Here is a 16525-nt window from a genome sequence, read left to right on the forward strand (position 1 = left end):
TCTCAGAGAAATAAGAGAATATGTATTCATGAAATGACAGTAAGATTGGTATGGAAGAGGAACATCCAGGGGAAACAAAAGAGCTCTTAGAAATAGAAAAGCAAAAGCAGAAATAAAAAGTGACGAAAACTGAAAAATCAAGAGTCAGCAACATAAGCATGGCATTTACTGATACGGAGCTAAATGCAAGAAAACCAGCTAAGAAGTTCAAAGTGCCAGCCTCTGGGGAGCAAGAAATAGAGATAAAGAGAACTGGGGAGCATTGTTAGTCCTGCATCTCTACCCATTAACAATTAAAGAAATTAAAACCTACAAAAATGCATCTCTTATGTGTAAAGAGTAAACTGTTTGAATGCAGAAAAATCAGAGAATTGCAAGCATTCTTCTAAAATTAAAAACAAACGGCTTTTTATTTTTTTAAGGCAAAAGCCTGGGGAAGACCAAGTTATCCTTGGATGACATGTTTTATTATATTCTTCTTTGTATGTATTATGGCATGACATATATTTTAGTAAAACACTCCACTAAAATATAATGTGTAAAATCAATATTTAAAAATCTATAAAGAGTACTTTCAATTTTTAAAAGATGTATATTCTCTATATTCATAGGTATAAAGACTTAACTTAAACAAAAGGAAATTCTTTAGTTGATCTTAATTCATCATAAAACTGCTTACATTCACTGCCATGTTTATCTAGTGTCAACCCACACGATTGTCCTTAACTCACACACTACCAGTTCCACTCCAATGAGGAACTGCAGCTAAAAGTCACTGACCTGTAATCAAACACAATTCAGATTATAGCACTATGTTATACTAACATGAGACAGCTCTCTCTATCTAAATTTTTTTTTATAAACTACTAGATTAGCTATCAAATTACAATATTTTATTCTTATCTCACTTAGCACTGAAGCTGGTCTTCAATTTTACTTACACCAGCTTTTGAAGCACTGAGCAAAACATCACATACAAGTGAATACAAGACACTGCATTAAAAATAAGCATACAACATTTTTGTTGATGGAAACATTCTCTTCTCAAAGATATAATGCCGCTCAATCATGCCCTCTGGATAGGAATGCTCCGTTAGAAGACAGGGGAACACAGGCTCCCCATGAAAGGAGTCCTTGTATGAAATGTCAAAATATAGTTTACAAAAAATATCCTATATACTAAAAGGCTAATATGCAAATCGACCAAACAGCAGAACAACCGGTCGCTATGATGCACACTGACCACCAAGGGGCAGACACTCAACACAGGAGCTGCCCCCTGGTGGTCAGTGTGCTCCCACAGCTAGAAGCCGGGTTTACGGCTGGTGAGCGCAGCGCGGGTGGTGGTGGAAGCCTCTCCCGCCTCTGCAGCAGCGCTAAGGAGCAGGTCTAAGCCGTCAGTAGGACATCCCCCGAGGGCTCCTGGACTGCAAGAGGGCGCAGGCCAGGCTGAGGGACCGCCCCCCCCCCCCCCCGAGCACGATTTTTGTGCACCAGGCCTCTAATACACACACACACACACACACATACTAGAGGTCCAGTGCACGGAATTTGTGCACTGGGGGGAGGGGGGGTCCCTCAGCCCAGTCTGCCCCCTCTCACATACTGGGAGCCCTCAGGGGATGTCCTACTGACAGTTTGGCCCGCTCCCTGCTCCCCTTGGAGCCGGCTCCGCCCCTGCCCCCTCCGACTGCCGGCTCCGCCCTTGCCCCCTCGGCTCTGATGGCAGGCTCGGCCCTGCCCAGGAGCCCCCTGGCTCAGGCCCTTCCTAGGCTGCTCAGGGCCCACACAGGGTCTACCTCGGAGTGACCTGGGTGCCCGATGTTCCCGGGACCCAGGCCGCTGGGCGCATACATATGCAAATTAACTGCCATCTTAGCTGGGTTAATTTGCATGCTTGCTCCTGATTGGCTGGTGGGTGTGGCTTGTGGGTGTAGCAGAGTGATAGAGTGATGGTTAATTTGCATGTTTCTCTTTCATTAGTGTAGATATATATATGTATATAGTTTAAATGTTAGAAAACTTTGATTCCATGTGCCACATGAATACCTTACATAGAATAGCCTTACTAATTACTTAACAAAACTTTAGAAATTATTATAAAGTCCAAAGAGGTACTATACAGCCTATCCAAAAGGAGAGATTATTTTAGGCTTTAACCTCACATTTATCTGGAAGACTTCCCGGTTGTAAGAAGAAACTTAAGGAATATGCAATAAGTTCAAAGTGGTGAAAAAGCACTCTAAGTAGATGAAATGATAATTGAACACTGGTACTATTTTAATCTCTTTCTCATTACAAATTTCCCGATGGCAAGCATGAACACTAGACCAACTAGATATCCTTGCCAGCCCCTCACTTCTAGCAATTAAGGATTGAGTGGACAGGTATTTGGAGAATGTTGGTAACAAAATGAACTAACAATATGGTAATCAATGTAGTTTTTTCGTAAATCTTCAAAAGGTTACATAAAGATATTGTTTCAAGTATTGCAGAAGGTTGTACAAGTCATTTTCTATCATGATAGTTTCCTGCTTTAACAGAACTTCCTTTATATGCTTTGTTAGGTGATAAATGGCATTAATGGTGTAGTTTACACTTAGACTCAGTGAAAAGAGTCCCCCAATGTCCTGGCTATCGGATGCCTACACTCATTTCAATATAGGTCGCCCAGGACAAAATGGCCGGGGAATCCAGTTGGTCTTCATACCCCCTCCCCACTGATTCCCACAGCTCTTTCCTCCAACTCAGCACCCTTCTTCCTGTTCTTATCCCCAGATTTTTCAATATTCTCATTTCCCTGGTTCTCCAAAAATCAAGATCCTAAATATTGCTGCACAAGTCTATTACTTACCATTTCTAGGGTTTCTCTCACATCCCCCTATTTAAACCATTCATTACACTAACTACCAGGTAAATTGTCAGCAGATGATTTTGTCAGAGGGAAAGGAAAAAAGAGGCTATCATTTATTGGTTAGCGATTCCCAACCACTTGTAGAATCACACATATCAGCACTTCCTTACCGTCTTTCCAAATCTCAGAAGAAAATATGCCTCTCCTCCCCCGCAGGGCTGCTGCCTATGCAGTGAATCAAGTCCCACCACCCATTGTGGGACCACGACCCAAGGGTTATCCTTCTGCCGTAACTTCAGTATTTTTCTTTAACTCCCACATTTATAAATGTGCGAACAGCTTCAACCTTCAGTAACAATTTCTTAAAAGCCCTATTTTGAACCTCACTTCCTTCATAAGTCACAGCCTTCTCTCTCCTTTTCTCCACCACACTGGGCACCATTTCTTTGGTTCTCCACCTTCCCCATCTCAGCCACTACTGTCTTCCTACCACTACACCCTTGAATTTCTACAGTAAGTGTAGGAATGGCCTACTCACACATCCTGCTGAGGACAGACCATCACTACTGAGAGTGTCCCTCAGGTTCTCATTTTTTACTTGAGTGATCTCACTCACTTCTAGGGCTTCAACTAGTTTCCATAGGAGTATGATTTCCAACTCTGAGTTACAGGTCTCACCTTTCTCGGACTACCTTCTTAACATACGTCCCCTGGGAGTCCCAAAGATGCTGCCTTTATTGTTTTCAAAACTACCCTAACTACTCCTCCTACTGTAGATTCTAGCTCTTATTATGACATCACCTCCCATTCATTCTCCAAAGCTTAAAATCTCAGAATCATCTATTTTTCTCTTCTCCCTACCCTCCAGACATCTAATTCTTCCCCAAATCTTTCCTTCCTCTTTCATGTTTCATTTGTCTCAAATTCATCCTAACACAATTTCCACTCTCCAACCTCTGGTTTAGTTTTTATCTTGCTTTGTCTGAACTATTTTAAAAGCCTCTTAATCTCCAATCTTTCTCCACCCTAGTCCCTGCTCCAGACTATATCCATAAGTATTCCGGTTAAAGTGCAGAAATCAGCCAGAGAAGTTAGACATACATTCTTTTTTAAACAGTTCAAGTAAGTCGTGTTGTTCCTAATTTGCTCTCACAATGTAGTAGCCGTGCTTTGAATAAATTTGTATTAACCGAACCACTAACAAAGCCGGTCAAAGCCTCATTACTTTATTACAAGAAAACATGTAGAAGTGTAACTGAATCAGAATTATCTGAAAGTGCTTTTACACAACTAATAAACACAAAACATGACTACGGAAACATGATCCAGCTGCTATTAAATATTTAAATTTGAATCATTTTTAGTATCTCAAAACTAGGTTTTAGGTTTATTTTTTTTCTAGATAACAGTTTATATATGCACTTACAAATACCTAGAATTCATAATACCGCCATCCATCTAGCTCAGTTGGTTAGAGCGCCGTCCCTATGCGACAAGGTTGTGGGTTCGACCCCCCCAGTCAGGGCACATACAAGAGTCAACCAATGAATGCATAAATAAGTGGAACAATAAATCAATGTTTCTCCCCCCTCCTTCCTCTCTCTCTAAAATCAATAAAATAAAAAGTAAAGGGAGAGAGAGCTATCCTGCTCATTAATCAACACAAACCCTTCCTTCGAGCACCAAGGATAGGAGCCGTGCACTTGACTACTGCGGATTCCTAGACTCAGAAGAGCAGCCTCTCAAACACTTAGCTATTTCTCAGGTAACGTGCCTCCAGACTAAAGCAGGCTCACTGATGCAGGTTGCATGCTCATGCAACGAGGACCTGACACCTCTTGGGGAGGCAGCAGCTGCAACACCATGCTCTCCATGGCTGGCAGAAGCCCAAGGAAGGACTCAAGACTCACCAAAGAACTCATATGCAATATGTATAACCGATGGACAGAGACAATAGTGTGGTGAAGGCCTGGTGTGTGTGTGTAGGGGGAGAGAGGGAGTTGCTAGAAGCAGTTAAAGGTGGGGGCGGAGGGGGGGGGGACATCCGTAATACTTTCAACAATAAAGATAAATTATAAAACACAATAAGCAGATACATTTGAAGTGGGGGGGGGTGCAGTTCAAAAATATATCACTTGGTAAACTAATGAATCCTACTGTCAACAACTGGCCTATCTACATAGAACAGATTAATGGTCGCCACAGGGGACAGGAATTAGGGTGCAGTACACCTAAAACTAATAATATGTAAGTAGAAAAAACAACAATTGATCAATGAGGTAGATCAGTTTTAGATCGATGGAAGGCCAATAAATGAAACATTTCCACCGATGACAATCAAAGATTAAGATACAATTGATGTGTACTAGAAGGGGACAGGAAATATTTACGATAAAAAAAATTCGCTCTTATCCCAGAACTGCCTTTGAAAGATGAAAATCCTGAGCACATCCACACTCACACCCAGGCATGCATGCAATTGGATCCACCATCCTGACTGCTGAGGAGTAGTTTCATCACACTTTGGCTTCCATCACCGCTCCTTTATGGTATGTAGGACTGCTGGCATACACAGGCTTATTGCACTGATGTTTTACTAAATGGCCAGTGTGTTTAGAGCAACATCAAACTGAGTTAGGTTAAGGAAAAATGAGGTGGTTCTTTGAAAATATTCCCCTTTCTCCATTAGTGATATATTCATTCAAATTTTATCTTTATATTCCAATGACTTATTTTGTTCTGTTTGGCACAACAATAAAACCAAACAAAAATCCTTGCATTCTTTGTTTCATTCTAGAATTTCAATGTTTTTCACTTATTATGAAACCATGGTAAACCGTTTTGTATGTAGTTGTTATATGTAGGGCAATTTTATCAATAAGCAGGAATATATTCAATTCTAAAAAAATACTACCAGATGCTCTTTTCTTTAAGTTAAGCATTTTATTTAAGCTTTTTGCATATAGAAAAATTAGAACAGGTTCAAATACTGTCAGAAAAAATTCTTGCATAAAATAACTAGAACAAACACTCTCAAAAAAACCTGGACTCGAGAACCAGGAAGCACCTTGAGCACATGAAAAGCCCTCATGCAAAAGAAAGTACTTAAGAAATCATGTCAAGAGGCCTTCAGAATTTGGAAATAGGGTGATTCCTTAAGAACTAAACTGTAAAAGAAAACACAAGACAAATAAACTTAGCAGAGAAAAGGCCACCCTAAGAGAAAATAGGTGAACGTATTTGGAAATATTTGTCTAATCAAAGTGTCTAAGATAGATCCTAGGATAAGAACACAATAATAAAAACAAACGAACAAAACAGTGACAATCAAGTTCATTGTGAGCTGCTGGAAGAGTGTGTGTTAACAGAAGGACAGTATCTGGTCAAGCCTAGAAAAAAGGGAGTAATAAATTGACCCAGGTCTCTCAATTTCCCAGGGAGACCTTGTCTACTCTGTATTCCAGGATCCTCAATCTGGTACTACTGACATACTGGGCCAGATAATTCCTTGTTATGGACAATCATCCAATGAATTGTTTTAATAGCATCCCTAACCTCTACCTCCTAGATCAGTGATGGCGAATCTTTTGAGCTCAGCGTGTCAGCATTTTGAAAAACCCTAACTTAACTCTGGTGCCGTGTCACATATAGAAGTTTTTTGATATTTGCAACCATAGTATAAAAAAGACATATTTTTGATATTTATTTTATATATTTAAATGCCATTTAACAAAGAAAAATCAACCAAAAAAATGAGTTCGCGTGTCACCTCTGACACACATGTCATAGGTTCGCCATCATTGTCCTAGATGCTAGTAAGCACTCTCATCCCCACCCCAATTGTGACAATCAAAAAATGTCTTCAGCCCTAACCGGTTTGGCTCAGTGGATAGAACGTCGGCCTGTGGACTGCAGGGTCCCAGGTTCGATTCCAGCCAAGGGCATATACCTTGGTTGCGGTCACATCCCCAATGGGGGGTGTGCAGGAGGCAGCTAATCGATGTCTCTCTCTCATCGATGTTTCTAACTCTATCCCTCTCCCTTCCTCTCTGTAAAAAATCAATTAAAAAATATTAAAAAAAAGATAGCAGAGCAGGCATAGAAGACATTTGCAGTGCACTCTTAGAAGCAGAGACAGACAAATTTCCATCCTTCAACCTGGAATAGTCTGTTGGGAAGAAGAGGAAGGAGATGAGAATGAGAAAGACAGACAGAGCCGAGTCAGTGTTACACTACGCTATGTTCTGAGGAGTGAGTGCTGCTGAAATTATCATGAGTGGGAGAACTATAAATACCCACTTGGCTGTAGTAAGCCAAGGGAGTTAAATAAAGGTTACTAAAGCATTATTTTTTTTTAACTCTCAAACATCCAAGTTATGCTATCTCTAGATCCACCGCTGGAACCATCAGTTGGAGTCAGTATCTTCTAAGTCAGCGGTTGGTCGAACGACCCTTTCACAGGGGTCGCCTAAGACCATCCTGCATATCAGATATTTACACTACGATTCATAACAGTAGCAACATTACAGTTATGAAGTAGCAACGAAAATAATTTTATGGTTGGGTCACAACATGAGGAACTGTATTTAAAGGGCCAGAAGGTTGAGAACCACTGTTCTAAGTGAAAAGAAGAAAGGCTCTGAGTAAGACACCCTACCTAACAAGTGCTTCTTAGAATGTATGAGCACCCCTCCCACTCCCAGGGTGGAAATCCTGAAAGTAGTGGTAAATGAAAACTAATTGTAAAGTACCTGGTATTTCCAAATTGAACTGCATTAAATGTCATTATCTGTTTGACATATTTTACTTAATGTATTAACTGAGTGAAAATTAAAAGTTTATAAGGATTTTTAAAGGTTCATTCACAATCTCAGGCTACGTAACTTTCTTTTCCCCATAACATCCTAAATTCCTTCAGGGAAACCTTGGAGTTTTCGAGAACCTAATGCTAAAGATGGCATGGGCATACTGTGACAACTTTGCCTATTTGCCTCACGTGGTGTTCCAACCTTCTTTAAAAACGTGCTTTAAATATTTTTCAGTTATCCCCATTCCAAAAGATTACTAGTTTTAAAAATGAAAAACATCTGAATCAACTTATATAAAAATGTGCATAACCATTGTTTAATTTCTAAAATAAGCAACTTCCATGAGTTAAATTTAACTCAGTTACCCAAGTTTCTTATACCAAAGTCCCAGATAGAAGGTTATTTAACAGATGAATAGAAAGGCAAATGAGCCCTAGCCAGTTTGGCTCAGTGTCGGCATGTGGAGCAAAGGGTCCCAAGTTTGATTCTGGTCAAGGGCACATATCTTGGTTGTAGGTTGTAGGCTCCTCCCCCATTGGGGCCCTGGTTGGGGCTTATGCAGGAGGCATTGTATGTTTCTGTCTCTCCCACACCGATTGTATGTTTCTGTCTCTCCCACACCGATTGTATGTTTCTGTCTGTCTCGCCCTCTCTCTTCCACTCTCCCTAAAAAAACAAAAAACAAACAAACAAAAAAACAATGGGAAAATATCCTCGGGTGAGGATTAACAACAATAAAGGCAAATCATTTTATTTCTGTAATGCTAAATTTTCCGTAAAACGTTTTATTATACAGGGTGAGGCAAAAGTAGGTTTACAGTTGTTCCTATAGAAAATAATACAATAAATTGTAATACAAGAATAAATTATGTTTTGCATATTCATAACTGTAAGCCTACTTTTGCCCCACCCTGTAGATACACCAACATGCATATTCTAGGTAAAATAAAAGGACAAATCCACTTGAAGACAGCCACATTCATTCAGAACTGTACAGAATTCCTCTCACAGCATGTGATAATGGACCATTATAAACATATTGAAAGTATGGTCATTTAATTTTAATTTTTTTTTTTTTTTTAGAGAAACACCTATGTGTGAGAGAAGCATTGATCGACTCCCTTCCGCACGTGCCCCAACCTAGCATCGAACCCGCAACCCAGGTATGGACCCTGACCAGGAATCAAACCGGCCTCCTTTTGGTGTTCAGGACGACACTCCAACCGAGCCACAGTGGCAGGGCAGTAAGTACGGTAATTTTCTTCATTCAAAATAAAATGCTACATTATCAAACACCACTTACTTTTGTAGTCTTTTAGGGAGGGGAGCAGGAGGAAAAACTGGGACTGTGTGAATTTTTAAAAATCTTTAGATTATGTTGGGAGAAATGTTTGAGGTCATATAGTCATCTTTCCATCCAATATTTAATTTGCTTTTTAAACACACTGAAATGTCATGTAAAAATAAGACATAACCTTATTCAACAGCACATAATTTATTGGACTACTTTAAAAGCAAAGGTCTTTTAAAAAATAAAACAGCTCTTATATTGGACAGAAAAAAAGTGAAAGTTATGAATTGAGCAAACAAAAACATGTTTACTCAACAAATAGTATCCACAGTACACAACCCTCACCAGACAGTAAGAGAAGGAAAGAATACTGACACTCACTGAAAACGTAGTGTACCAAACTCTCCGCTAGACACTTTACGTATGCTATGCAATTAAAATTCTAAACCAACCCCATAAAGGAGACATTACAATCCCTGTTTTAGAGATGAGGTATACTGAGTTTGGTAGTAACAACTATGACTAAGCTCCAAGCCCCTGCCATCCAGAGGAAAAAATAAGGACTTTCAACAGTAAAACCAGGCACATATGCGCCAAGTTCATATGAGTGAAGACACACAAACCAGTCATTTATATGATGTGCACTGTACTTGCAGTTATGTGCTCTGTTCTAATTTGTCCTGTACTGAAGAGGTAAACTGTGGATGAGACCGGCATGACAGCTTCTGGGCGGAGGCGAGCCTGAACACTTGTTAGCAGAGAAGAAACAAGAGGGCAAAGAAGAGTATGAAACTGGGCAAAGCAATGGAAATCGACTACATGTTTGTACAGGTGCCAACCTGGCTGAAGTAGAGACCGTGGTGAGACAAACCAAGTTCTAGGGTTAGAGTTACCTAAATGGTGCAGAACCCTAAAAGCTGTGCTGATTGATTTGGCTATAAAACAGAATATTTATAGGACTCTTTATTTTACAAATATTGGCTCTCGGGGACTTTAAAAATATAAACATGCTCTGGCCCCATATCAAACCTACTATATTAGAACCCTGTGGCACAGGGCAGCTCTAAAAGATTTTGATGGCCCCTTAAGTGGAGAAGCCCTGTACCGAGTCAGTTCCTGGTAAAAATGACCTACAGAACAAAAACATCACTAAGTATATGCTGTATCTTCAAAGTATGTATTCAAATAAATCAGCTTAGCATTTTCCTAGGTTAAAACTCCTCCCAAGACGTAGCCTCGCTGGGCCCCACCACAGACTGTCCCTAAACTAAACCCTTCACTTTTCCTTTCCTAAACTTATGGCCCTTCATCTGCTCAGTGTCCTTTTCCTCACACTTTCCAACAGTTTTTTCTAGAAAAGTTCCATTCATCTTCAGCTGTCCTCCCCACCTTTTCACAACATTTATCCAACCCAACTAAGAGCTAACAATATTTTATAAAACAAAGGAACCATATAAAAGTAAAGTTCCATTAATATACTATATAATAACTTATAAAACTGCTCTACTGACCATTTATTGTAATAAAATCCTAAGTGCATTTACAAGTGAAATTCTAAATCATTTTTTACAGATTTCCCAAAGCATACAATTACGAAGTGGCTCTATAAAAGGCTAGTAAGCTAAGCTCCTTCACTTCTATCTTTACTGAAGGGCTACTAAGTAGCTAACAAAGTGGAGGTTCTGAAAGATACAAAGTATATGGAAATCTCAGTGACATACACAAATGCCACCAGGACTAGGGTAGAAAAGAGGTGATCTGGAAAGGGGAACGAAACACCATCCTAAAAGGACAGGGACGAGATGATGATGATGATGATGATGCATGGACACAATGACTTGCTGCCTTTACCCTCGCCTGGGTTCATGACTAAAGCCAAGATGAAAGTCACACAAGTTAGTGTTCAAAAACATAAGTGGTACTTAAGCTCTTTCCTCTCCCACAAACACCTACATCAAGTTATGCATATTCCCAGGTATTTCTATTTACCTTCGTACTCTTCAGAAATTTCAATCACAATCCTATCGATTTATATTCCCACCAGTAATATGAGGAAGCACCTGTTAGTCTATATCCTCTTCAAATGCACTATCAAACTTATTTTTCATTATCAAACTTTTTGATCGGTCAATCTAACAGGTGAAAACAGTATCTCATAGTTTTAACTTATGGTATTTATATCTGTGTGAGGTTGAATAGCTTTAAATATGCTTAAGAACCATTTGGATTTCCTTCTCTGTGAATTATCTGTTCATGCTATTTTCCCACTTTATGGTTGTTCTTTTTTTAAATCAATTTATAGGTATTCTTAGCCTTTTGTCTGTATTACAAGTTGCAAATATTTTTCTCAGTTCCTGCATCATCGCCATGCTATTTTCACTGACTGTTTCTTTCCTTTATATATGGTTTACTGTCCTCAACCAAATTGTACATTCCTTCCATAAAAGAAATAACATTTCTTTTGAGTATCACCAGGAGCGTGCTTTTCAGATCTTCCAACCTCATATACCAGCAAAACTTAAGAGAAGGGAAACTTGCTTTTTGGGGGGGTCAAGTGTGAATATTAATTATCACTGGGGCACCTACTTGGGTTGCCTCTCCAATCCCAGTTCACATGGTTATAAGCAAGAACAACCAAGTTCTAATAATACAACATCGTTTCTGAAGAGGGGGAGAAGTGTTGGAGGGCTGTTTCCTGTTGTCTGGGTGGATCCCGGGAAAACTCAGTAGCTGTTGGTGGCGTATTTTCCATTAAGAGGACTAGGAAGGGGTGCTCCGCAGCAAGAGCAGAAATGAGGGAAAAGCACAGTGAGGAACAGAGAGATCAAGTGTATGGTGCTGACCCTGGGGTCCCCACTCACAACCGCTGGATTCCATTAGACACGCCCTGCATCTTTACCAAAAATGTCTCCTCCTGCTTATCCCAGCCAGGTGGACTTCCATTACTTACAGCCAAAATTGGCCGACTTACCACCACTACCACCTGCTCACTCCATAAAGGGACATTTAACACCAAAACTTCAGGAAGAACAGAACCTCAAGCTTTTTTAGCTGCTGTTGTTTAAAGGGGACTGTGTACTGAACGGTAGCTGTGTGCCAGGAACAGGTCTAAATCCTTGAATTATGGCGTTAAACAGAAGGGATAAAACCACTCTTTTCTCATGGGGCTTACATTCTAGAGAAAACATACAGATAATAAATTCCAGTTGTGTTAGTTGCAGAAAAAAATTAAAAAGGCAATGGGGTGGTGGGAAATGAGGACAGTGTCATTTTGAAAGGGTGGTTAGATAATACTGCTGGTCTGAAAAGGTAGTATTTGAGTGGAAACCTGAAATGGCGAAAAGAAGCCAGTCACGAAATGTTTTAGGAGAATTGCAGGCAGAAGGAACAGTACTAAGTCAGAAACAAGCCATGACATTCCCGAGGGACATAACAAAAGGGCAGTGTCAATGGAACACCGAGAACAAGGGGGTGTGAAAGAACCGGCAGCGGAGGAACAGACCCAAGAGGAAAGGTGTAAGGTGGTGAAGTAGGCAGGGATCTGATCAGGTATAGAAAATAACTTGAGCTTTAGAAAAAACTCACTATAGGATCTTTAATTTTCATTTAGCCTCACATCAGTGATAACTTTAACACCCAGGTCTTTAGAAATTATCATCCCCAAGTATTTGACACAATCCTAAGATTAGCCAGGAATGAGCATTTCCTATGCAGAAAATAGCTCTTCTCATACACCTTAAATTTTTTTTTTTAAATTTTAGAACAAAATCAAAGCCATCTGAAAGGAAACAAGAATCTAGGATAACAGGATATTTTAAATTCTATCTGGTTTATTCTATTACGAATGAATATACTATGAACAAGACTATACAAAGGTCTAGCAGTGGTTCTCAACCTTCCTAATGCCGCGACCCTTTAATACAGTTCCTCATGTTGTGGTGACCCCCAACCATAAAATTATTTTCGTTGTTACTTCATAACTGTAATGTAGCTACTGTTATGAATCGTCGTAATGTAAATATCTGATATGTAGGATGTATTTTCATTGTTCGCGACCCACAGGTTGAGAACCGCTGGAAAGGAAGCACATTAAAAGTTAAGTTCTAGGCTCCTGTAAACATGGCATCCTTTGTTAACTGAGTTCACTGTTATTGAATTGGACATTAACATGGTTAAATACTGTCAGATGGGCCCTAGCTGGGTTGGCTCAATGGATAGAGCGTCGGCCTGCAGACTGAAGGGTCCCGGGTTCGATTCCGGCCAAGAGCACATGCCTGGGTTGTGGGCTCGATCCCAGTAGGGGGCATGCAGGAGGCAGCCAATCAATGATTCTCTCTCATCATTGATGTTTCTATCTCCCTCTCCCTTCCTGTCTAAAATCAATAAAATATGTTTTAAAAAAATACTGTCAGATGAGAAAAAGTGAAAACGAGACTTCTGACTTCAGAATAGCCCCTGATTACTGGTCAACAAAGTTTCGAGTTTTAATCCTATCTCTATTACTATGATAAGGAAGAACTTCCCTACGTGGTGAAAGTAAGTACACGAGATGCTTCAACCTCTCTCCTCTGAAAGCTTTTTAAACAGGAGACAAAGCGGTTTAAAGAGGTTTGGATAGAGTACACCCCACAGAAGAGTGAGGTTCTCGCCAGACCTTTCCAGAGAACCAGTATCTGTGTACACTAAGCCAGGAATTAAACCGACACTGCTTCTAAGATAAATGTCAGTCAAGTCAGATCTTTAAAAGCTCTAATGTATTCATGAATCTCCTCTTTCACTATGTTAGATATTTAGGTAGCCCACTTAACGGCAGACCAAAAAGTAGACTGTTACTAATAAAACAACACAATCTATAAAGGGAGGTACTGTGTGAGTGATGTGAGCTAACAAAATAAAAGTCATTACACACCTTGATCAAGACTTGATTCTGAGTGCAACCTCCTCAACACATTTCCAGCAGTTTGGCAAGGCGCCCAGGGGTGATTAGCAGCTGGTGCATGTGAGGGAGGGATGTGGTACCTGAATTGTAAAGTCTCCCCCCAGTGGTCACATACAGATAACAGAAAGAGCCGGGGAATCGCTGCAGCTTCTGTGAGGCTGACCAAAAATACTCTAAGCCAGAAATGAATAAAACTAAAAAAAAAAAAGACCGTACCCTTTTATGTAATGATGTTTACTTTGAATTTATATTAGTTCACACAAACACTCCACCCATGCTTTTGTTCCGGCCCTCCGGTCCAGTTTAAGAACCCATTGTGGCCCTCGAGTCAAAAAGTTTGCCCACCCCTGCTCTAAGCAGAACCTGGTCCCTACAATGAAGAAATAAAACCTTTAATTCAGTGCTGGCACCATATCAGTAAGGAGATGTTACACTAATCTGCTCTTATGACATTCATAAATGTGAAGATGATTTTGGAAGACAAGAAGCTAAGGTAAAACAAAACTAGCAGAATTGTTCTCAATGTAATTTTTAAAAGGAATAACTTGAGTATTCTCAAACAGCACAATATCTGTTTTACCCTAATGGGCAGGTGTCCTTCCTGAAAGAAATACCAGCACATCTCTTGCAAGTTAACCACACCCACCTGAAGTAGAGTTCTGATACAAATGTAGTCACTTACCAAATAAATCACCCTGGAAAAGAAAATTATCAGTAGTATATACCTAATGTCTAATTTGCAAAATACTACTTTTCAAAAACCACCTATAACTAGGTAATTTATAATAAAGTAAGTGATGTCAAAAGTACAAATGGGTCTTCTTTTAATATTTATTTTCTTGGTGTTTCTGTAATTAGACCTCCTTTGAATAGCACTATGCCTGTATTATTTGCAACTCCCAGCAATAATTTGCTGATATTACTTTTAATAAAGCTTGCGTGTCAAAAATTTGAAAGGCCTTTCATTAAAATATAGGTTGTCTTCTACTAACCATCCATTATTAAATGGTGAAGTATATAAACAACCTTCAATAAATAAAAACAACTTCAATTTTTAAAAAGGCTTTTAAATAAGGTAACATAAACAGACAGGGCCTCACAGCTATGATTTTCTTGGTTACCCCAAGCTAAGAAGAGGGAAGAAAGACAGGGACAGCAGCCGGCTGTGTAGTCTTCTGGAATAATTTTAGCCTGAAATGAGACTCAGAAAAAAAAGCAAACTGCTCCCTCAAATGTTTAAGAAAAATAGGATTCCTTTTAAAAAAAAATCCAACAGTTGGCCTAGAGAACAGCAAAAAATGATTCTGTCTTGCATGGAGCTACCAGAGTTGCTTAAGCACCTAAATTTTTCCAGTGTTTATTTAATCTAGAATGTAAAAAAAAAAATCATTTTGGAAGTCTAAGTGGGAAAAGAATTAAGGTGGCATCAATTAGAAAAGGGCATTTTTTTTCATATATTCAGTGTCTATAGGACAAAACAGAGCAATTAAAAGTATTACCATTTGTACATTATGTAACTCTAGTCTAAAATAAACATGGACCTTAAAGAGTAACACATTCTGCAAACATATATTTACACACGTATTTAAGTATATGATCAATTCCAGATGCATATGGCCTCAAAATGACACAACTCATAAAAGTTCTTTGTTGACTGTATTAAGGCCTCAGAAGACATGACTATAACCAGGCCGGATACCGTATCATTGCACAGTAGATGCCTAAAACGAGCAATAACTCGGTGAGGTCTGGTGCTGTTGTGCCCATGCCCCGCAAGGATCTCCGCATTGGTAACAGCGTGTTACCTCGCCTAATAGATTCGCGATACACAAGTTTCCAAACGACCATTTCAAAGACTTCATGGGAAGAAATGGCTGCTAAGTCATATGCCAGCTGAGGAGCATGTTAACGCTCCTCCGATGTTCCAAGCCACCGGAACCCTCATTCGGGAAGCAGAAAGTAACATTCCAACAATCCCCAAAGGCGTGGGAAGGAGTAAAAAACGTGGCCAGCTTGACCTTAACAGGCTGTTGGTAAGTAATGCGGAGAATCTTCTCAGCTCCCCCACCAGCCTGCAATTCCCTCGCCTCCCTTACGCACGCCATGCCCCAGCTGATGGAAGTTTAAGGGCTGAAATCCCAGGAGCCGGTGAGATGGAGACTCAACTCCCCACCAAGTGTTAAAAAAGTCCTTCTGCAAAAAATACACCCACCAGCCAATCCACATCCTGTCATCACACCGATCCCTCCACGGGCTCCCTCCTGCCCCTGCACCCAGCCAAAAACAACCCAAACCCAGCGGCCAGCCCAGGCACCTTTCTGGCTCCAGATCGATGCGCCCAGGATGGCCAAGCACCGCCTCGGCAGCGACCGCCCCCGGAGCGGCGGGCGCGCGGCCCACCGCCGCGTTCCGGCGAAGCCCCGGCGTCTCGCGCCCGGGAAGTGGGCGGCCCGGAGTTGCAGAAATCCCCCCTCTCCCCGGGGACTCGGGCCCAGGCGCAGGCCAGGGAGGCCGGCCCTTCTTCCGGACCGAACCCGAAGGGGGTCAGCCGGGGGCAAAAGGCCGGGGGGGCCGGGGGTTCCCCCATTTATTGCCCGGGCCGCCCCAAAGGGGGCCGGGCCCCCGGGCCCCCA

The sequence above is a fragment of the Myotis lucifugus genome, unplaced genomic scaffold (assembly GCF_000147115.1).
Source record: "Myotis lucifugus unplaced genomic scaffold, Myoluc2.0 scaffold_52, whole genome shotgun sequence".
Taxonomy (NCBI): Eukaryota; Metazoa; Chordata; class Mammalia; order Chiroptera; family Vespertilionidae; genus Myotis; species Myotis lucifugus.